Source organism: Tenrec ecaudatus (assembly GCF_050624435.1).
Source record: "Tenrec ecaudatus isolate mTenEca1 chromosome 1 unlocalized genomic scaffold, mTenEca1.hap1 SUPER_1_unloc_19, whole genome shotgun sequence".
Lineage (NCBI taxonomy): Eukaryota > Metazoa > Chordata > Mammalia > Afrosoricida > Tenrecidae > Tenrec > Tenrec ecaudatus.
Window position 1 is genome coordinate 94,087 of NW_027457559.1, and position 21,411 is coordinate 115,497.

At 56.5% G+C, this 21,411-nt stretch overlaps 2 pseudogenes; both read left to right on the plus strand.

Annotated features, from left to right (window-relative positions):
* The first annotated feature begins 5,807 nt into the window (after window positions 1-5,807).
* On the plus strand, window positions 5,808-9,574 carry LOC142435817 (bifunctional peptidase and (3S)-lysyl hydroxylase JMJD7-like; annotated as a pseudogene).
* A 1,339-nt stretch (window positions 9,575-10,913) lies between these two features.
* On the plus strand, window positions 10,914-20,868 carry LOC142435818 (cytosolic phospholipase A2 beta-like; annotated as a pseudogene).
* Window positions 20,869-21,411: the final 543 nt, after the last annotated feature.

The following is a 21,411-nucleotide window of genomic DNA, read 5'->3' on the forward strand; positions in this document are numbered from 1 at the left end:
CTCTGACTCACTTTCTCTCTCCCTTCTCCCCCTCCCCCTCCCCTACCCCTCCCTTTTCATGGATTCCAGGGGGAGGCGTGGTGGATGACCCCAGATGGACCCCAATGGCTGAATTGAATTCACCTGGCTCAGGTGGGCCGATCCAGGTTTAGCACCCACCCAATCCCACTGGTGGGAAACCTGAGCCTCTGAGCATGTGCAGTGTGCCGCTCTTTGTTCCCTTGCCTGGCTCTCTGGGCATGGCTTAAGGGACATCCCATTCCTGCGCTAGTCTGCCTAACAACGTTACAGTACATTTTTAAATTGGAAAGGATGAAACTTCCTATTTTTAAAATTTTATTTTTTATTTTATTTTGAAACCTCCTATTTTGTTCTTCTTTTTTTCAAGATCATTTTTACTATTTGAGGCCCTTTGCAATCATGTGAATTTGAGAATTGACTTTCCGTTCCCCTAAAAGGAACATAAAAGCTGTTGGAATTTTTATAGGGATTGCAGATCACTTTGGTCATATTGTCATCTTAACAATATTAAGCCTTCTAATTTATTTATGTCTTCTTTAAATTCCCTCAGAAGTATTTTTAGTATTTATCTCCCTCATTAAATTATTCCTCAGTCCCATCTACATGTAACCTCCTTTCTGGGAAATGGGCAATGCAACGGTGGGTGAGGGGAGACGCGGGGCAGTGTAAGATAAGATAAAATAATAATTTATAAACTATTAAGGGTTCAAGGGGGAGGGGGAGGGGGAGCGGAGAGGGAAGGGAGGGGAAAAAAAGGAAAAAGCTGATTCCAGGAACCCAAGTGGAAGACGAATTTTGAGAATGATGAAGACAACGAATGTATAAGGGTGCTTTACTCAATTGATGTATGTATGGATTCTGATAAGAGTTGTATGAGCCCCAATAAAACGATTTATTAAAAAATTATTCCTCAGTCCTTTAGTTGTTTACATGGTATTAGAAATGGAATTGTTCTCTTTCTTTCCTTTTCCGATTGTTTGCTGCTGGTGTATGGAAGCACAACATATTTTTAAAGAATCTTTTTATTAGGGACTCATACAACTCCCATCACAATCCATATACACATCAATTATGTAAAGCCCATCCGTACATTCATTGCCCTCATCGTTCTCAAAACATTTGCTCTCCACCTAAGCCCCTAGCATCAGGTCCTCATTTTTTCCCTCCCTCCCTGTTCCCCCCTCCCTCATGAACCCTTGATAATTTATAAATTATTATCTTGCCATATCTTTCCCTGTCCGATATCTCCCTTCACCCACCCCTCTGTTGTCCGTCCCCCAGAGAGGAGGTCACATGTAGATCCTTGTAATTGGTTCCCCGTTTCCAACCCATCCTCCCTCTACCCTCCCAGCATCACCACTCACACCACTGGTCCTGAAGGGATCATCTGCCCTTGATTCCCTGTGTTTCCAGTTCCCATCTGTACCAGTGTACATCCTCTGGTCTAGGCAGACTTGCAAGGTAGAATTGGGATCATGAGAGTGGGGGAGGAGGAAGCATTTAGGAACTTAAGGAAAGTTGTATTTTTCATCATTGCTACATCGCACCCTGATTGGCTTGTCTCCTCCCCGAGACCCTTCTGTAAGGGGGTGTTGTCCAGTGGCCCACAAATGGACTTTGGGTCTCCACTCTGCACTCCACCCCTCATTCACTATGATATAATTTTTTGTTCTGATGATGCCTGATACCTGATCCCTTCAACACCTCGTGATCGCACAGGCTGGTGTGCTTTGTCCATGTGGGCTTTTTTTGCTTCTGAGCTAGATGGCTGCTTGTTTACCTTCAAACCTTTAAGACCCCGACTCTATAGCCGGGCACCATCAGCTTTCTTCACCACATTTGCTTATGCACCCATTTGTCTTCAGCGATCAAATCAGGGAGGTGAGCACACAATGATATGAATTTTTGTTCTTTGATGCCTGATAAGTGATGGCTTCGGCACCTCTTGATCACACAGGCTGGTGTGCTTCTTCCATGTGGGCTTTGTTGCTTCTGAGTTAGATGGCCGCTCGTTTACCTTCAAGCCTTTAAGACCTCAGATGCTATTATCTTTTGATAGCCGGGCACCATCAGCTTTCTTCACCACATTTGCTTATTCACCCGCTTTGTCTTCAGCAGTTGTATCAGGAAGGTGAGCCTCATAGAGTGTCAATTTAAAAGAAGAAAGTATTTTTGATTGAGGGAGTACTTGAGTGGAGGCCCAAGGTCCTTCTGCTACCTTAATACTAAACCTATAAATATGTGCACATAGATCTGTAAGGTCTCTCTCTCCGGGACTAGATTTCAGCCTTGGTCCTTGGCTCCGCGCGAGAAAGATTTTATGCTGAAGCCGGGCTCGTGATCCAAGTGAATTTAATGAAAGTTCAAAGAAGCATCAGGTTTTACGCGGCACCCATAGGATTCCTTTGACCATGCGGCCTGGCAGAGACTGCTCCGGGACACGCAAGGATCTCTGCCCTCCCACGGAGATGACCAGACCCTCTCCCTCTCGGTTCCTGCCTTCTTAAAGGTTCCTGGGGGAGGCGTGGTGAACGACCCCAGGTCGATCCCATTGGCTGAATTGTAGTAACCTGGCCCAGGTGGGCTGCTCCAGGTGTAACGCCCATCTCCACCCACTGGCGGGAAAATCCAGCTTTGTCCTTTGCTGGTTCTCCTGGGCATGCGTAAATGGACTTCCCAATTACCTAGGCTAAGCTACCTAACAGATCTATTTCCCCATCCTCATATATAAACATATTTGCCTATGTACATGTCTTTATCTAGAACTCTATAAATGCCCTTTGCCTCCCAGCTCTTTCCTCTATTTTCTTTTTTGACTTTCCTCCTTTCCCACTATCATGCTCAGTCCCCACCAGGGTTTCAGCAATTCCTCTTGGTTACATTACCCTTGATCATGCCCTACCAAGCCTCCCACACCCTCCTCACCACCGATTTGGGTCACTTGTTCCTTTGTCCCTGGGTTTGTTAACACCACTACCTTTCCCCCCACTTCCCCCTCTCCCATGTCCCCTCGGAACTGTTGGTTCCATTGTTTTCTCCTCCAGATTGTTCATCCAGCCTATCTTATTTAGACAGACCTGAGGAGGTAATAACATGCACAAAAACAAGACAGAGCAAAACCAAGAAACAATATACAGCAAAACAACAACAAACCAATGACAAAAACCAAAACAAAACACAATAAGAAAAAAAAGCTTGTAGTTAGTTCAAGGATTGTTTGTTGGCCTTTAGGAGTGTTTTCCAGTCCAGTCTGTTGGGGCACCATGCTGGCTCCAAAGTCCACCTTCAGCATTCCCTGGGGACCTCGCCACTCCAATCCCTTGCTGTTGCACCCCTTTAGTGTTTTGCCTCAGTGTGGCAGGATCATATTGGGTGCAATTCCCACACTGTGTCTCCATTGTTGTCCCCTGTAGGGCTATGAGTCAGTGAGGGGCGCCATGTCTCCTAGTTTGGCTGGCCATGTGGTCCTCTCTGTGAACTGGCTGTTCTAATTGGAAATATCGTCCCCATGGCCTGGTGGTCCAGGATGTGCTCCACTCTCCTCGTTCCCCTTCCTCTGCTCCCGTGTGCTCTGATCAGATATGTCCCTCTCCCGGAGCTTCAGATTCAATGCCGCCCTTTGAAATAAATTCTTCTGGGGGGAGGGGCAGGTGTCCATTTAGTAGTTGGGATTTTGACCGGCCCCTCAAACCTCTCCACTGGTTCTCTACTGCATGCTGGCATGCTGCATTCACATCTTGGAGCATTGGGTTGAAGTCTGGTCCCTCTTTCCCTGTGGAGATAAAAACAATACCCGCTCCCCTTGGGTGGGTTAGTGAGGCTGAAATTCTTTAAGTGAGCAGACAGCGTCTATTTTCTCCTGAGGAGTGGCCGATGGGTTTGAACCACTGACCTTGCTGTTAGCAGCTACCGGGGTTCCTTACAGTTAGCCGTAGGCACACTAAATGAAGAGACAGTAGGTTAGAAGATAAATGTGGGGAAATCAGTTAAGTGGAATGAGGGGCTCCGGGATGGAGGTTCAATAGGGTGAGTAAAGCGGGCCTCAATGAGGAGGTGGCTCTTGGGCACAGACTCAAGGGCAGGGAGGGAGGGAGTGTGCAGACACATGCGGGGGCAGTTCACGGAAGGCAAACACCCTGAGTCGGAGAGAGGTTGGTGCGCTCGGGAGAGGGAAGCGTTTTGCCCATGTGTTTTTGGTTGGTTAAATTCCTAGCAGAGGAATTATGGGGTCAAAGGAATTGTCTAGATCTCCTTTGAAATTCTCTCGTTTCAAAGCCCTGGGATAGAAGAGTGACCGTACCCCAAAAGAAATCTATTCAAATGCAAGAAAATCAAAATGGAAGAAGAGTAGAAAACATAAAGGGGCTAAAAATAGCAGTTACCACTTCTGTTAAGAATTTCTGTGAGAATCTCAGGGGTTTACTGAGTCATCTTCCGCGGTGCCTGTTACAGTGGGCTGGCACAGCTTGGCCACGTGTCACCCCTCCGCGTTCCTGTATCTACTAGGCAGGATCCATCTTGCCTCTTTGCCAGTGACTTTCAAGTACCAATCAGCTCTTCCCTTTCCACCTTCCCAGGTCCCCTGGGACCTTCCTATTCAGCTCCAATTTCTGATCTAGTTAAAGACATCCCAACTTTCCCACTGACCGTGAGACTAATCGGATGACTTCACTGGAGGCGCGCGACCTTGTGGTTCAGGGGGAGGGCAGTGGCCTTGAAGCACAGGGGGGACCTTCTGCTCTACCCAAGGGAAAGAATGGAGGGAGCTGCAGGGCCAGGGAGCAGGGAGGGTGTGTGGTAAGGGGCCGGCTCCAGGCAGAGGCTCATCAGAGGAGAAGAATGGGTTGGGCCCCGTTACCAAGGCCAGGCAGACTTTATTCTCCAAGTGGTAAGTCATCAAAGGAGGTTTGCTCAGAGTGACAACATGAGGCTGCCTTTCAAGAGGTTGTCTGGAGCTGGGGTGATAAATGCTTTTGGAAGGAGGGGAGTTAAGCCAGGGGAACCAGTTAGTTCACTGTGGCAGGAGATATTGTAAGCCTTTCATCCAGTCATTAAGCCAGTGTGTACTGGGGATCATGGGCGTGCTGGGCACTGTGCTCCATCCTGGGAAGGTGTAACCCACACCCCCACCCTCATGGAGATCACATTCTAGCCGGGGACAGAGACAGCTATCCAGTGGAAATCAATTGAGTAGATAGTATATTAACCTGTTTGCAAACCTGTCACTGGAGTCGTAGGACTGCCCCGTATTGTGTCTGAGGAAAAAGATTGGCCACCATGTCTCTGCCCCGAGGGGCACCTGGTGGACTGAGATCAACCCCCTCCTGGTTAGCAGCCACGTGCTTAAGCACCGACCACCACCAGGGCCCGTAGATAGTGTGCTTGACGGTGCAGGTGGTCAAGTGGACATGCACGCAGGAAGGGAACGAGGAGTTTTTCAGAGCCCCGGGGTGGTGTCCATGGTTAAGCATTTGTCTTACTAATGGGAAGGTCGGTGCACATTGCCTACTCCTAAAGGACCCCCAACGAAATGCAATCTTTTTCAGAAAAGTCAGGGCCACAAACTGTGGAGCAAAGGTCCACTCTGACATCCCGGGTCACCAGGAACCAGAATCGACTCGAGGGCAACTGTTGTTTGTTTACTAGAAATGGTTGTGGGCTGGGGCCGGGAGGGGGTGGGCGGTGGGTGGTGTGGTTCACAAGTTCCTAAAGAAGAAGGATAGCCAGCTGGGGGAAGGAAGGCTCTTGGGGTGACTTGTGAGTGGAGGGGCCCCAAAGGAGGTGGCATGGGAGAAGGAGAAGATGAGGGCGAGGAAGGTTGGGAGTGTTTGCAGGTAGACTCGGTGAGACGAGGAGCCAGCCAGGAGCACAACAGGGAGTCAGTGATTTTTATGAAGGGCAGCAAGAGAAAGCCACCCAGGCAGCACACAGCACGGTACCATCATGGAAGACCCAGGGCGTTCAGGTTATAGGCATGTCTCCCCGATGAGGCTGTCAGCATCTTGAAAGGACCCATTCACACTGGCCAAGCCAAGGGCTGAGCACATTCCAAAATATTCAGTGAATATTCACAGTTGGAAGGCATTCTTCCTTCATCTTGCTGCCCCCAGCCACGGGGAGCTCCCTGCGTGGTGCCTGAGGCTGCTTTTCTATACTTCGCTAGAGGTCCACCACCGCAGCTAGGGAAGCTAACCAAGGGTCTGGCCCCAGGGAGGACTGGGGTTTGGGCCAAGCAGGAGTCCCGCTGTGTTAGCCCCAGTTGACCAGAGAAACAAATTCATAGACACTTATATGTGTTTTAAAAGAGAACTTTATATCAAAGAAAAATTGTACATTATGAAAACATCCCAGCCCAGTCCAGATCAAGTCCTTAAGTCTGATATTAGCCCATATGTCCGATACCAGTCTATAAATCCCTCTTCCTACTCATGAAACACAAGCAATGATGCTGATGCAGGAAGATCACAGGCCAGTGGGTGGAAAGCCTTGTGGACCCAGTGGTGGTGGAGGCATCCCAGCGCTAGCAGGGGTCTCCAAGTGAGCCCTGCGGCTCCAGGGCTCTAGTGTAGCTCTGTGTGTCTTGTCAGCAGGAATGTCTCACAGGAAGGGAGCTATTGATTTCCGTGGGCACCTCCAAATGAGGTCATCAAGCTGCAACCTGAATGACAGCTTAGACTCCACCCCTCCACAAGTTGACACCAGAGTATGTTGCTCACCTGCTCTTGGGCTGTGTGGCCCCTCCTGGAGTAGGCGTGCGGCAGCCTCCTCCTTGAAAATCCCCTTCTATTTCTGGTGGTCCAGAGTCTCTTGGTCCCTCCCCAGTGAGCACTGCCCAGTGATACCCTGTGGCCTGCCCAGAGAGGGCATCTCATCCGTAAGTGGCTGGGTGCTGTTTATGTCAACATCTACCTCCCACCCCACTTAAGAGCTTGGCGTGCCTCCAACCGTGCCCTACCTGGATGAGGCCCCGATGCCACTGCACATCTACCGGGACTGGGTCTTCCCCAGCAGGCCCTGCATCATGCACAATGCCCTGCAGAAGTGGTCGCTCCCCTATCTGAGGTGGGTGCAGCCCTGGGCTGGGCTAGGGTGATGGGCGAGCTGTCTTGTGGCATGTGGGCATGCTCTTAGAGTCCCTTCCCCTAGGGCCACGGTGGGTGCCACGGAGATGAGCGTAGTGGTGACCACAGATGGCTATGCTGATTCCGTGCGCGGAGACCACTTCGTGATGCCAGCCGAGCGCCTGCTGCCCCTGTGAGGTGTGTTGGACGTCCTGGAGGGCAGGGCCCGGCACCCTGGCGTGCTCTACGTGCAGAAGCAGTGCTCTAACCTGCTTACCGAGCTGCCCCAGCTGCTGCCCGACTTGGAGCCCCACGTGCCCTGGGCCTCCGAGGCTCTGGGTGAGAGGGGGCGACTGGGGCAGAGGGCAGTCGTTGAGAATACACAGCAGAAGCACACACCAAGCTTCTACACTGACAGCTCGGTGACATTGATTGTCTTGGCCCACACCCACCACCCCATGGCCAGGGTCAGGCCCTGCCGCCCTGGAAGCCTTGACTGTTGACCGACTGCAAAGGATTAGTGCTCTAACTTTTGCCTGTGGGGGGCTGGGCCCACTCCCCAAGCCCTCCAAACCATGGCCTCTTCGCCACTTTTCCCTGGGATGGCCCTCGCTCGCACGCAGCACCCCTGCCCATATCCTGTTGGGTGTTATCCCAGACCCAACCTGCAGGGGACAACCGCTCCTAACTCTCCTCCTCTGTCCTGCAGGGAAGATGCCAGAGGCGGTGAACTTCTGGCTGGGGGAGGCGGCCGCAGTGATGTCCTGTAGGTGTCTCTGGGATGCAGGGACAGGGAGGAGCCAGGATGGGGCCAAGGGTGGGAGGCTGGCCTGGAGGGTCGGTCTACAATTCTGCGAACAGAGGAGGAGCGGCGTTGCAGCGTGGTGGGTGGGATGACTTTGGTGTGGGGGCGCACTAGACATCTCTCAGAGGGCACGTTGGCCCCGGAGGTGAACTTGGGAGAACCCTATGCGTGGATATTTACCTCTTTGGAGAGATGACCCGCATGGGGCGTGTGGTGAGTGCCAAGTCCCTGGTGGCTGGGATCTGGAATGCCCTCCACCCCAGACCCCCCCTGGGCATCTCCTGGAGTCTGGTTTGACTATGTCGTTGAGAATACACAGAGCAAAAGCACACACCAAGCTTCTACGCTGACAGCTCAGTGACATTGATTCAGTCCCTCTAGTTGGTTCAAACGTTCTCACCCTCCCTTCCCGAGTTCTTCTCCCTGAGGGAAATGAGGGGGCTTCAGAAACTGTGTAGAAAATAATGGGATTCCCCCTCCCCCTTATAAATTCATTGTCCTCCAGGATCCTGGCTGTTCTTTGAAGAGGCTGTTTTCAGTCTGAGCCCGGATGGAGTTTAAAAGAGCACCATGCTCATGGCAGAGGGATGGAGATCCTTTACTGGCTAAGTTGAACTAGTACTGGGCGTAAAGGAGACATCAGGGGACACTTTGGATGGAAGGTTGAAATCTTTATTCGCAGGACTTTCTCGTTTTTACACCCCTGGCTGTCTTGAGGCGCAAGGCTCTGGGTGGGCAGGTTCTGCCTCTCATGTGCCCTGCTCCGCCAAATCTGCCCAGGACCTTCTTTGTGTTGGCAGTGCACAAGGACCACTACGAAAACCTCTACTGTGTCCTCTCTGGAGAGAAACATTTCCTGTTTCACCCGCCCAGCGATCGACCCTTCATCCCCTATGGTAGGGCTGGGACCTGCCTTACGCATGGGCCCCAAACCAGAGGAAGGGTAGCGAGGCTTCCCTGCCTGTGTCCCTGGGGCCAGGCAGCCAACAGGAGAGGCTGGGAGGAGGTGTGAGGGGCTGGGAGCACTCTTTGCTGAGCTCCCCCTTTTTCTCTGGCATCAGAGCTGTACACCCCAGCAACCTACCGACTCACTGAGGCGGGCACCTTTGAGGTGGTGGATGAAGAGGCCATGGAGAAGGTGTCCATCTTGGCCCTGGGCCTCAGGGAGGGGCAAGCTCATCCATCTCCGAGGAGCAAGTGGGCCCCAAAAGTCCTGGGAAGGTGGCCCCTTCCTCCGTAAGGTCCCACCTTCTGGGGCTGGCTTCCCAGGGCGGATGGAGGGGGACCTTTGGCCCTTACCGTTGGCAAGGCCAAAGGCCGAGTTCCCCGGTCCTGCTCCGTCCCCAGGTGCCCTGGCTTCCACTGGATCCCTTGACACCAGATCTGTCCCGGTACCCACAGTACCGTGGGGCCCAGGCCCTCCGCTGCACCATGCAGGCCGGCGAGATGCTCTACCTGCCGGCCTTGTGGTTCCACCACGTGCAGCAGTCCCAGGGCTGCATTGCTGGTGAGGAGCTGCTGGCCTCGGCCAGCGGGTGGGCTGGGGAGGCTCTGGGTCAGAGCTGGGCCACCCACTCCTGTGCTTGCTCTCCCCACAGTGAACTTCTGGTACGACATGGAGTATGACCTCAAGTACAGTTACTTCCAACTGCTCGACACCCTCACCAAGGCCTCAGGCCTGGACTAGTGGAGCCCCCAGGGAACGTGCCCCCCCACAGCTCAGGGGGCACTCTGGCTTCTCCCCAGATAGGCCCCCACAGAGACACCCTGCAATCTGTCTGACCCAGAACCCTGTTTGGGTTGGGACCGATCCTGGAGACTATCGTGGGTGATAGGAGGAGGACCAGGAAGTGCCAGGCAGGTGTCTAGGTCAGGGTTCCCAGAAAGCTGCCACGCAGGTGAAGCAGCCCCGTGGGTGGAGGCCAGCTGCGGCGTCCTCCCTCCTCTGTAAAGCTGTGAAGTGGACATAATGATGGTCCCTACCTTTCTGGCTGCCCTGGGGCCTGGAGAGGGTTTCTGTAAGGGCCCGCTCGCTCGCTCGAAAGACATGCTCAATAAAGCCGGGGAGGCTCCATGTGGTACCTGCCCCTTGTGGATTTCTGTGTCTCCAGGAGGGCGGGGAGGGTTCAGATGGAAATGTCAGAGAGAGGAGCTAGCTCCCTGTCTGTCCAGGGACCACAGCTTGTACTCCGGTCTGGCCGGCAGGCCAACCCTGTTTTAACTCTCTGCCAGGGCTCATTGACTGGGACTCTGGTTTGCTTCGCGATGGGGTTGGTGGCCTGGGGACGAGCCTGTGTCTCCTAACCAGCACAGGGACCAGGGGACATAAACTGCCCCACCCCCACCCCTGGGCTGCTCCTCTGCAGAAGGAACTGGCTTTCTCATGCTGCCCCCACAAAAGGGGAGATGAGCCCCCTTCCCCTGGGTGCCCACCTGGAGCTCCAGTCCTGGCCATCTCTGGGGACCCAGGTGGCCCAGGCCCTGGCTTTGAAGAGCTGTTTTTAGTAACAGCCACTCCCCTGCTGTGATGATAGGCTCCGGATACACCCCTCCTCCGGGTCTGCTTCAGTGGAGACTGGGCATTCCTGTCCTTCTGGTACCTGGATGTTGCTACAAGCCTTGTTGGTGGGGACTCTGCCCTTGCCCTACCTCTGGCGGCTGCCCAGACCTGTGGCCCCTCCAAGCCATACCTTCCTGTCCTGCTCACACGGGTGGTTGGTGAGCTGTCCTGGAAGCAGGACCCAGCTGGGCAGGCCCAGGTGGTGTCTGCTGGGGGCAGTGGGTTTTCCAGGAACCCAGCAGGGGTGGGGGACCTTGAGCCCATGGGAGGGTGTCAGTAGCCCCAGTATAGGCTGAGGTGCCACATTTCTTGGACAGGGTGTGGGGCTTGGGCGGAGCGGAAGATGCAGGTGGGAGGGGCTAGGGAGGCCAGTTGGGACATACTTGGATTTTGGCTTAAAACCCCACAGTCCTCGGCCCAGTGGCTACTGCTGCCTTTGCTCGCCCCGCCTGGGACCCCCAGCCTCATGGCTCTGGTAAGACTGGCGTGGCACTGGAGCCCACTCTGACCCTTGCTCCCCACCTGAGTCCTGGCTAATGCTTTCTCTGGAGGGCTGTGGCCACGGTGGTCTTCAGGTGTAGGGGGCGTGTTTGCCAGCTTTAGGTAGGGGCATGGCTGGGCTGCGGATCCACAGAGCTTCTAGGCAGGGAGAGGCTCCTGGCTGCTCCCCTGCTCCCTCTGAGTCAGTTGCCTGGGCTGTCGGGGCCTGAGACTGATGAGATGGGTGACTTTCCCGGGTTCTTCCTCTACCAGGAACCCCTGGGTGCATGCAGCTGGGACTTCCAACGACAGCTGGGAGGCCAGTGAAAGGGTGTGCTGACACACGCTCCCTGGCCCCAGCGCACCTGGCAGGGCTTCAGCCCAGAGCCCGGGGTAGTTTGGGATGGAGTCCTGGGGTCCTTTGTTCCTCTGCCCTCGGAGAACCTGGAGGGCGCAGGGCTTGACTCCCATGGGCTGCCTGGCCTGGTAACCTCCCACCTGCCCCAGCACAGAGGTGGCTTCCAGAACTGCCCCCTGACCAGGGGTGGGATGCACAGGGAGGAGCGAGTGAGCAAGCAGGAGCTTAGTCCTAGCAGGCCGCTCCCTCCATGCCCTTCTGTATGCCCACCCAGAGCTTTGTAAGCGAGGGCATGGGCTGGGGCAGACAGCTGGCAAGATGGGAGCCTGCTGGTTCCAGGAGAGGGAAGCGGAGAGCACAGCGATCCTGCCTCTGGGTCTCCGGCCAGTTGCTGGGTCACCTCTCCATGCCTCCGCCTCCTCGTGAGGCAGCGTAGTAGTCAGCTGAGTTAATGTATGGATAGCCCTTGGGACAGACCTGTCATGGGCATTGTGTAAGTTCCTATGGACGTGCCCTGTCTCTTCTAGACTCGGGGTTCTGGGTGGCCTTGGCCCTGTTGGTGCAGGGTGAGCCCTCACAGGTGCCCCAACCTCCCTTCCATCGCCTGCGGCCTTTGGTCATGTCATCCCACAGCAAGCTTGTCCTCTCCCCGCTGCTCTGCAGGCCAAGTTGCCCGGGACCTGCCTGCTCACCATTCGTGTGCTGCAGGCCCACAGCCTGCCTGCCAGGGATGTGGGTGAGTTGACCAAGAGAGGAGAAGGGAACTGAGGTTGCAATTGGAGCAGGGCAGGGACGGTGGGAGGTGGCAGGAGGGCTGGGCCTGCGAGGTCCTGGGAGGAGGGGCTGCAAAGAGTGATGGGCAAGGGCTGGTGATGGAGGGTGGGGCTTGGTGCGTCCCCAGGGATCCCTCTGGTGGTGAACTCTGCGTGGCTTGGGGGAGAATTGGCCCTCATTTCTTCTCCTCCAAGTGACCCACCGTGAATTCTATGTGACCCTGTGGCTGCCCACGGCCTGCAACCACCGGCTCCAGACGCGCACGGTCAACAACTGCAGAAACCCTGTCTGGAACCAGAGCTTCTACTTCCGGGTGCACAGCCAGATCAAGGTGGGCCTGCCTCAGCCCAGTCCTGCGTACCCCCAGCGCCACCCCCACACCACCCCCCACCCCATGGCCCTGTCCCGCTGCTCCCCTTCCAGAACATGGTGGAGCTGAAAGTCTTTGACCAGGACCTGCTGACCAGCGACGTCCCCATGCTGTCAGTGCTGTTTGACGTGGGCACTCTGCTGCCTGGGGAGTTCCGGCGCCAGAGCTTCTTGCTGAGCCTGCAGGCAAGACTCCACATGGGCGGCCACCCTCGGTACCACCAACGGGATGCTGCTTAAATGCCCTCTTCAAAGAACTTGTTTACAGACCATGAGGTCAGGTTTCCCTGGTGCCCGAGGCCCTTGTCAACCAGGACCTGCTTCCCGAGGAGCGGCCCCCTCCTCGGGGCCACATTATGGACAGCAGCCCTCCCCGCATTGGCACCCCTGGCTGGCATCTGGGTTGGAATCTGCACATACCCACACTGACACACACACTCACACTCACATTCACACCCACACACAGCCTCACACACATACACAGGTACACTCACAAGCAAGCACACGCACTCAACCACTGTCACACTCACACATGCACAGCCATGTGGATACACATGCACAAACACTCACACGTGCACACAACCACTCACATGCATGCCCACATACATGCACACGTCTTACCTTTATAACTTGCTTTTTCAGGGTGGGGAGCGGTTTGACGTTGAATTCCGCCTGCGGAGTGTGTGAGTTGGGGGTTGCGGGGGTCAGGGGAGTTGGGGGTTGCGAGGTAGGGAGAGGGGCTCTGGGTCAAATCTGTCCCTTCTGGAAGGAGAGAGCCTCGTGCGCTCAGGGCTGGTGTCCTTCCCCGGGGACCCTCTGTGGTTGGAAGGACTGCCTAGGCTTCCTTGGGGGCAAGAACCTGACCCCCGCTCATGGCTTTTCCCAGGACAGACTGTGCAGAGCAGCTCACCAGCAACGGTGTCCTAGTGGTGAGTCAGATCATTGTAGTGATTGATTCAGGATCATAGTAGTGATTCGGGATCATAGTGGTGACTTGGGATGGTAATGGTGACTTAGGATCATGGTACTAATTCGGGATCATAGTAGTGATTCGGGATCATAGTAGTGCTGTGTGATCATAGTAGTGATTTGGGATCATAGTAGTGTTTTGGGATCATAGTAGTGCTTTGGGGTCATAGTAGTGCTTTGTGATCATAGTAGTGCTTTGTGATCATAGTAGTGATTTGGGATCATAGTAGTGCTTTGTGATCATAGTAGTGCTTTGGGATCATAGTAGTGATTTGTGATCATAGTAGTGCTTTATGATCATAGTAGTGCTTTGGGATCATAGTAGTGCTTTGTGATCATAGTAGTGCTTTGGGATCATAGTAGTGCTTTATGATCATAGTAGTGATTTGGGATCATAGTAGTGATTTGGGATCACAGTAGTGATTTGGGATCATAGTAGTGCTTTGGGATTGTAGTGGTGAGTGACACACCCTCCCTCAGGCCATCTGCTCACCTGCCCTCCTGGCTGCAAGTCTGTCTGGACCAGGAAAGAGCAAAGTGGGAGGGGCTATGATTTCCAGAGGACATGGGACTGAGGAGCAGGAACCGCGGGCTGCAGGGGAAAGGGTAGTGGTGAGGTATCCTTGCGTGGGAGGGGCGGCATATGAATCTTCTCTTCCCAACACAGGCCCGTGAGCTTTCCCGCTTGCATGTGCGGCTGAAGGAGGCCGGGGACCAGAAGGGTGAGTCTCCCAGGTCACCAGGACAGCCCTGGCCCTCAGCCTATGTCTTCCCCCTTCCTCAGCTGCCCATCCTGGAAGAAGCTGCCAGCCACCTTTAGCCTCCGAAGGCTAGGGGCTGGGGGTGAAACTGCCCGGGCTTACCAAGACCTGGTCTTTTCCCATGACCCTGCTCTGAGGGGGCTGGGCTGGGGGTAACTCCTCCCAGCCTCTGCCAGCCACAGGGGCGGGAGACACCTCACGGGCAGGGAACCCCCTCCCACCCCTACCTCGGTTCCTTTCTCCAGAGTCAAAGGGAAAAGATCAGCTTGTGGTCCCCGGATCCTACGAGGGATCTCAGGAGGCCACCGTAGGCAGTGACTCCTTCCGTTTCCACTTCCCCACCTGCTGGGAGCAGGAGCTGAGTATCCACCTGCAGGTAGGGTGCCCCCCCCACTGACCCCCTGGAATTCAGGCCCACAGGGCCGGGTGGTACCCCTGCTCTGAGACTCGGGTAAGTGTACAGTTTTAGTCCCCTTGCAGAACGCCCGCCAGGAGCAACTGAAGGTGCCACTCAGGGCCCTGCCATCAGACCAGCTCGTGAGGCTGGTCTTCCCTACGTCCCAGGTACTCTTCACTCAGAGGAAGAGACCTTGATGTGGGGGTGGGACAGGGCCTCAGGCCAGTGCGGGGGTGGTGGCAGGGGGTGACTCCTTCTCTCCCTTTTCTTTTGGGCCAAGCCCCTGGGCTGGGCTGTGGGGGTGCATCCCTGTGGAGATGACTGGGGCATCCCAGGGCCGAAGTTGGGGTGGAGGTGCCAGCCTTTCTGAGTGGTGTTTTGCTGGTTTGCAGGAGCCTCTGATGAAGGTGGAGCTGAGAAAAGAAGACAGGTGAGAGGCTGGGCTGGGGGAGAGCAGCCGGGGGAGGGAGGGCGCTACGTGCAGCTGGGTGGCCTGGAGGACCGGAAGCAAGCGGGTGGCTGCAGCAGGGAGCTCCCAGTCTTGGGAAGGTGCTCAGAGCAGAGAGGGTCCTTCCTCAGCCTTGTAGTCTGCGTGTGGCCTCACTGGGTGGGAGAGAGGTGGGGGCTGAGGAGAGTAACACGCCTGGTTTGAGGAGCACAAAGACCAGAAGGAAGCAACCTTTTGGGTGGAATCAACGTGGCTGGGCCTTCAAGAACTTTTGCTGGCCCTCAGTGTCTGGGAGCATAAGCAGCCCCAACTTAAAGGCCTTTGTTCCTTCTCAGCCCCCGTGCCCCCTCCCCAGTGTAGCCCTGGTCCAGCGTTGCAGGGGAGGGAGAAGCTGAGACTCAGGGCCACCTTTGGCCACAGGGACACCCTCATCTGCCGGCTGGCCTTGCTGTCATGCCGGGCGTGTTTGTGTGGCTCTGGGCCCACCATCCCCCCCTCACTCTCCAAGCTTCAGCACGCAGGCTGAAGGGAGAGAAGAGATGGACGTGGATCTTGCAGGGAGATGGGCCCAGTGTTCTCTTTTCTGACGAGGATGAGCACTGCCTCACTGTCCGTCCATCCCCCCACCCCACCCCCAGACCAGGGGAGCTGGCCGTGCGCCTGGGCTTCGAGCTGTGTGCTGAGGAGCAGGCCTTCCTGAGCAGGAGGAAGCAGGTGGTGGCCAAGGCCCTGCAGCAGGCCCTGCAGCTGGAGGGAGACCTGCAGGAGGACGAGGTCTGTCGGGCTGGGCAGTAGTGTGGGGGTCTCAGGCCGAGTGTTGATCTGAGTGGGCCTCCACACTTCCATTGCCTGACCAGGGTTGGTTGTAAGGCGGACTTGTGTTTGCCTCTCGTCTGCCCACCTACCCCCCTTGTACTTCCCGGAGCTTTCTTGATGTTATCTTGGGCCCAATGCGGCTGAGCAGTGTCAGAACCACGGGCCCCACCAGAGGTAGCTACCCTTCTCTGTGCGTTGGCCCGTGACCTGGAGCTGCTTTTAAGACTGGGCCTCTCAGACAACTCGGTGGACATCTGGCCAGGCCTCTCTGCTGGTTGGGCTGGCTCCTAAGGAAATGAGCTCCTTGCAAGGGGAGAGGGACGCTGATTTAGGGGTTTTGAGGTGAGCCTGTGTCTTTTAAGAAGTGACCGCCGTACTCCCCAGGCTGGGGATGGGGAGATAAGGCCTGTGGCCTGTACGCTCCCTGGAGTTTTCAAAACCCGAAAGGACCCACCCTGCTGAAGGAGGTTATCCTGACATGACTCTCCTCAGCTGCTCTGACTCAGACCTGCTCCATGGGTCCCCACCAGACTCTGACCTACGCTAACTTGGTGGTGGGGCCAGGGGCAGGGGACTGAGTGGCCACTTGACTTGCTGTGTCATCCTCCTGTGGTTTTTACTGCCCGGCGCACCCTGACCTCCCCTCCACCAACTGGAAGTCCCCGCAGGGCCTCCCTTGAGCCCAGCTGTACTCTGCCCTTCCAGGTCCCAGTGGTGGCAATCATGGCTACTGGTGGAGGGGTCCGGGCAATGACTTCCCTGTATGGGCAGCTGACCGGCCTCAGGGAGCTGGGCCTCTTGGACTGCGTCTTCTACATCACAGGGGCCTCAGGCTCCACTTGGTGAGCAGGCTGAGTGTGGGATCTGGGGGTGAGTGGGCAGAGGCAGGGGTGCCTGTGGTAAGGCTTCTCCAGTGCCCCCTTGGCCTCCCTGACTAGATTGGAAGGTCTGCGAGGAGGCAGGTGGCAGGTGCGATATGCCCAAGGTGCCCCATGGGCTTCGGCTGTCTCCATGGAGCTGGAAGGCACCTGCGGGCTGCTGCCCTGGGAGAGAAGGTCCGAAGGGGTGTGAGGTCTCGGGGGACTCTTAGAGGAACCTGTCTGCCCCGGACCTCTGGCTTTGCCTAGGACCTTAGAAAACCTCTACAAGGATCCAGAGTGGTCGCAGAAGGACCTGGGGGGCGCCACCGTACTGCTGAAGACGCAGGTGACCAAGAACAAGCTGGGCGTGTTGGCTCCCAGCCAGCTGCAATGGTACTACCAGGAGCTGGAGGAGCGCGCTCGCCTGGGACACCCGGCCTGCTTCACCAACCTCTGGGACCTCATCAATGAGGCCATGCGACATGATGGGGTACAGAAGGGCGGCCCATGGAGACGGGCCTGGATCTGGAGGCAGCCCTGCTGGGTAGCAGGGCGAGGGGAGATCTCCAGAGACCAGGCAGCAATGGGTTTACACGGAGTTATCTCCCTACAGCCTGATGTCCACAAGCTCTCGGAGCAGCGACAGGCTCTGAGGCACGGCCAGAAACCTCTCCCCATGTACTATGCCCTCAACACTAAGGGGCACGGCCTGTCCACCTTTGAATTTGGAGGCAGGTCGAGGCAGCTGGTTGAGGCCCCGGGCGGCCAGGGGTCGGGGAAGGGGTGGTTGGGATGGTGTGGGGAGGCAGTTTTTCATGCCCTTCTCCTTACACTCTGGTCCGGGACCCGAGTGAATCCAGACACCCATGACCCCAGAGTCACTTGGACTGGAGGGGAGTCGCCCCGTCCTTTGTGGCTGCCCTGCGTGGGTTCGGGTGGGCAGGAGGGTGGTGGCCAACAGCGGTCCCTTCCCACCGCAGAGTGGTGTGATTTCTCCCCCTATGAGCTCGGTTTCTCCAAGTAAGGTGCCTTCATCCCCTCCGAGCTCTTCGGCTCCGAGTTCTTCATGGGGCGGCTGATGAAGAGGATGCCTGAGTCCCGCATCTGCTTCCTGGAAGGTGAGGGGGTCTTGGAGAGAGAATGGGGGAGGGGAGGATGTTTCTGGGGGAGCCCCATCACTGAGGCGGGCAGCAGGGAAGGGTCAGGCTGTGACAGGAATGGGGGCTCTCGTCCCCTTGTGTCTGCGCTCCCAGGTATCTGGACCAACCTATATGCAGCCAGCCTCCAAGACAGCTTATACTGGTCCTCGGAGTCCAGTCCGTTCTGGGATCGCTGGGCTCAGACCCTGACCAGCTTGGGTAGGTGCCCAGGCTCCGGGGCTGGTGCTGGGGGTGGGCATGTGACTCCCAGCTCTGTGTGTGTGTGGTGGTGGGGGCACTGGTCTCAGCTCTTTCCCTCTCCGGGGTCACTGCCCTCAGACTGGGCTAGCACCCACGCCCCACTCCCTGGCTGTGCAGACAAGGAGCAGGTCCCAGTGCTGAAGATGGAAGTGCCACCCAGCCTGGCTGGGAGGATCGGGGAGTTGTTCTCTGGCCTCCTGACGTGGCGTCCGCTTGCCCAGGCCACCCACAACTTTCTGCGTGGTCTCCAGTTCCACAAAGACTATTTCCAGCACCCTCACTTCTCCTCCTGGAAAGGTAGCTTCTCCCACCGGGGTCCAGCCCCCTGATGTCTTCCCAGAGCTGTGGGCCTTGGCTCCAGGCCCCTCCTGGGCCCCTCACCTCACCCCTTGGCTCCAGGCCTTCCATGTGTGGCCCCACGGGATGTGGGAAGTAGAGTTTCCTGCTTTCTCCTTCAGCTGGGGCTGGAGGTTGCTTCAGGGCTGGGGCCAGGTGGGTGGGGCCTGAGGGTGGAGTCTTTTTCCAGGAGCAGCCAGTGACTGCCACTGACCAGGGGAGCAAGCGTGGTGTCCTCAGCACCCGTGCTCAAGGCTGCCCTCCCACCCCGCCCACTTCTCCAGACACCAAACTGGATGGACTCCCGAACCAGCTGACCCCTGGGGAGCCCCGCCTGTGCCTGCTGGACGTGGGCTACTTTGTCAACACCAGCTGCCCGCCCCTCCTGCAGCCCACCCGGGACGTGGACCTCATCCTGTCGCTGGACTACAACTTAAATGCCACCTTTCAGGTGGGGGAGCTGATGAGTGGCACCCGAGGATGCTAGGGCGGCTTCACAGTGTGTGCCTTGCTGGCTTCCTCCCAACCCTACGAGACAGGGACCCACATGCTATGGGCTGAGCTGTCCAGAGAAACAAAAGCAGCAACACTCCTTTGTGTAGAAAGAAAGAGCTTTAGATCAAGAAGTCATTTTAGATCAGCAAGGCATCCCAGCCCAGTGTGATTCAAGACCATACTAGTCAGAACCTTCCTCAGCCTCTGTGTAGCTGCAGGCAGATAATGCCCAGGCTGGCGTGAACACGGCCCAGTCGGCGGCTCTCCAGGCTGGTGGCCCCATGGGGCCGTCCCTGGAGACAGAATCCCAGCGAGGAGGAAGAGGCTCATAGCATCTCCCCTTCCTTCCAAGGAGGGATCACCAGGCTTCCACCTGAGTGACAGGTGGGACTCCACCCCTGCACTTTCACGCAGGTCCAAGTGGACATAATATCTAACCACCACACCATGTCAAAAGAACCAAACCAGGATCCCCACCATGGAGTCCATGCTGACTCACCGGGTCCCCCTTGGTGTGTTTCCGAGATCGAACTGCTTACGGGAGTAAAAATGCCCACGGAGCAGTTTGTCACAGGAAATCAGCCTCTAACAACCAATGGGTCAGTAGGCACAATTGTATGGCGATAAAATAGTAAAGGTCTAGTAAAGTCATAGAGGCTAGGAGAGATAGGGGAGCGAGAGTACAATAAAGGAGTCAGGCACGTTTTATGATAGCATGCTCACCTCAGCTCCTCTTGATGGACCACGAGGAAGTGGGGGAAGAGAGAGCATCTGTATTATCTTGGGGTAGTTACAGGTAGCCTTAAGACATGCATATTCAGTAGTTACATACGCCACAAGGTGGGTGGGATCGACAGTAACGCTGAGTTCACAAGTGAGGAAGCCTAACAGCTGCATTGGGGGAAGCTGAGAGGGGGGCTGGGCGACAGCAGGAAGAGAGAGCCAGAGGATGTCTGCCTCTGTAGGGAGATCAGACCAGCCATGTGCTCACTTGAAGGCAGCATGGCTGTTAAGGGAGAGTCTGTGGCTACCAACGTGGAGGCACAAGTTCAGGAACGTGGTGCTCGGCCCTCTCTCCATGGAGCAGCGGGTGGTTTCCCAGTGCTGAACCTGCAGAACCTCGCCCAGCACATAACTGTTTCACCACCAGCACTCCCTGTGAAAAGAACTGGGGTTTCATTCACGCTCCATCAGGGGGCTTTCTCCGCAATGGGGAGAGGATATGATGGTGAATCTGGTTGGCTGCACCTGCACCCCGGCTGGTTGCAGGCCGTCGACAACTCAGCGTTTAGTTTCTGTGTTAATTTAGTGAGAGGTGTGTGCCCTTCATGGCTGGCCTCAGTGATGGCTACAGTCCGTTTGGTGGAGCTCTGAGGGGCTGCGGCACGGCTGTCCACTCCGACTGATGCTTGGTCCTATGTGACATCAGTGTCCAGGACCAAGGGAGCCCAAGGCAGCTGCAGCTGGTGGGCCGCATGTGCCAAGAGCAGGGCATCCCGTTCCCGCCCATCTCTCCCAGCCTCGATGAGGAGCGCCAGCCTCGGGAGTGCCACAAGTTCTCTGATCCCGGCCGGCCTGAGGCCCCAGTCATTCTGCACTTCCCCCTGGTCAACGACTCCTTCCAGGACTACTCAGCCCCTGGTGAGCCAGCTTGCCGCCACCCCCTTCCTGGTGTCCCAGCCTCCCCGACCCAGCAGACCCTCCCTCCACCCCAGCACCCTGCCCCTCCATGCCCACGATGTGCTCTCTGCACAGGGGTCCCTAGGACACCCGAGGAGCAGGAGGCCGGCCGGGTGAACCTGTCTCCGTCTGACTCCCCCTACCACTACTCGAAAGTGACCTATAGCCAAGAGGACTTAGACAAGCTTCTGGGCCTGGCCCACTACAACATCTGCAACAACCAGGAGCGGCTGCCGGCTGCCCTGCGCGAGGCCGTGCGGAAGAGGAGGCAGCACTGACAGCCCGCCCCGAGTGACACCATGCCTCAGCCTCAGAGAGCCATCCCCCAGTGTTCTGGGGCCTCGGAGGGCCTGGTTGGCCCCAGCAGCACCCTTCCTAGCCTTGGGTGTATGCCCTGGTACCCCAGACGGGGCAGGAGCTGCCAGCACCTCACAGAGGGCCATCTGCACTGTGAACTGAAGCTGTGACTACGGGCTTGCCACAGCTCAGCAGCTGCTCTGGTCCTGGGCCCTGGGCCCCTGGAGCAGGCCACAGTGGGCCTCTTCTCCAAGCACCGGGAGAGGTGGGGTGCAGAGGTGCTGTGGCAGCCGGGGTGTAAATGGGGTGGGGTTGGGGTTCGGGGTGGCTGGGCCCGGTGTAGAGTGCTGGCACTGGGGGGAGGGTCCCAGGCTTCCCCGCCCTGCTGCTCTGAATGCTGTACGCAGGGACTCGGGGGCTGCACACATTATATGACTCGTCCCACCAACGGTCTGAGGATGTCATTGCTGCTACGAATGGGGAGACCTTTGGTACCACCATCAAAGACCAGTTTAGGAAACAAG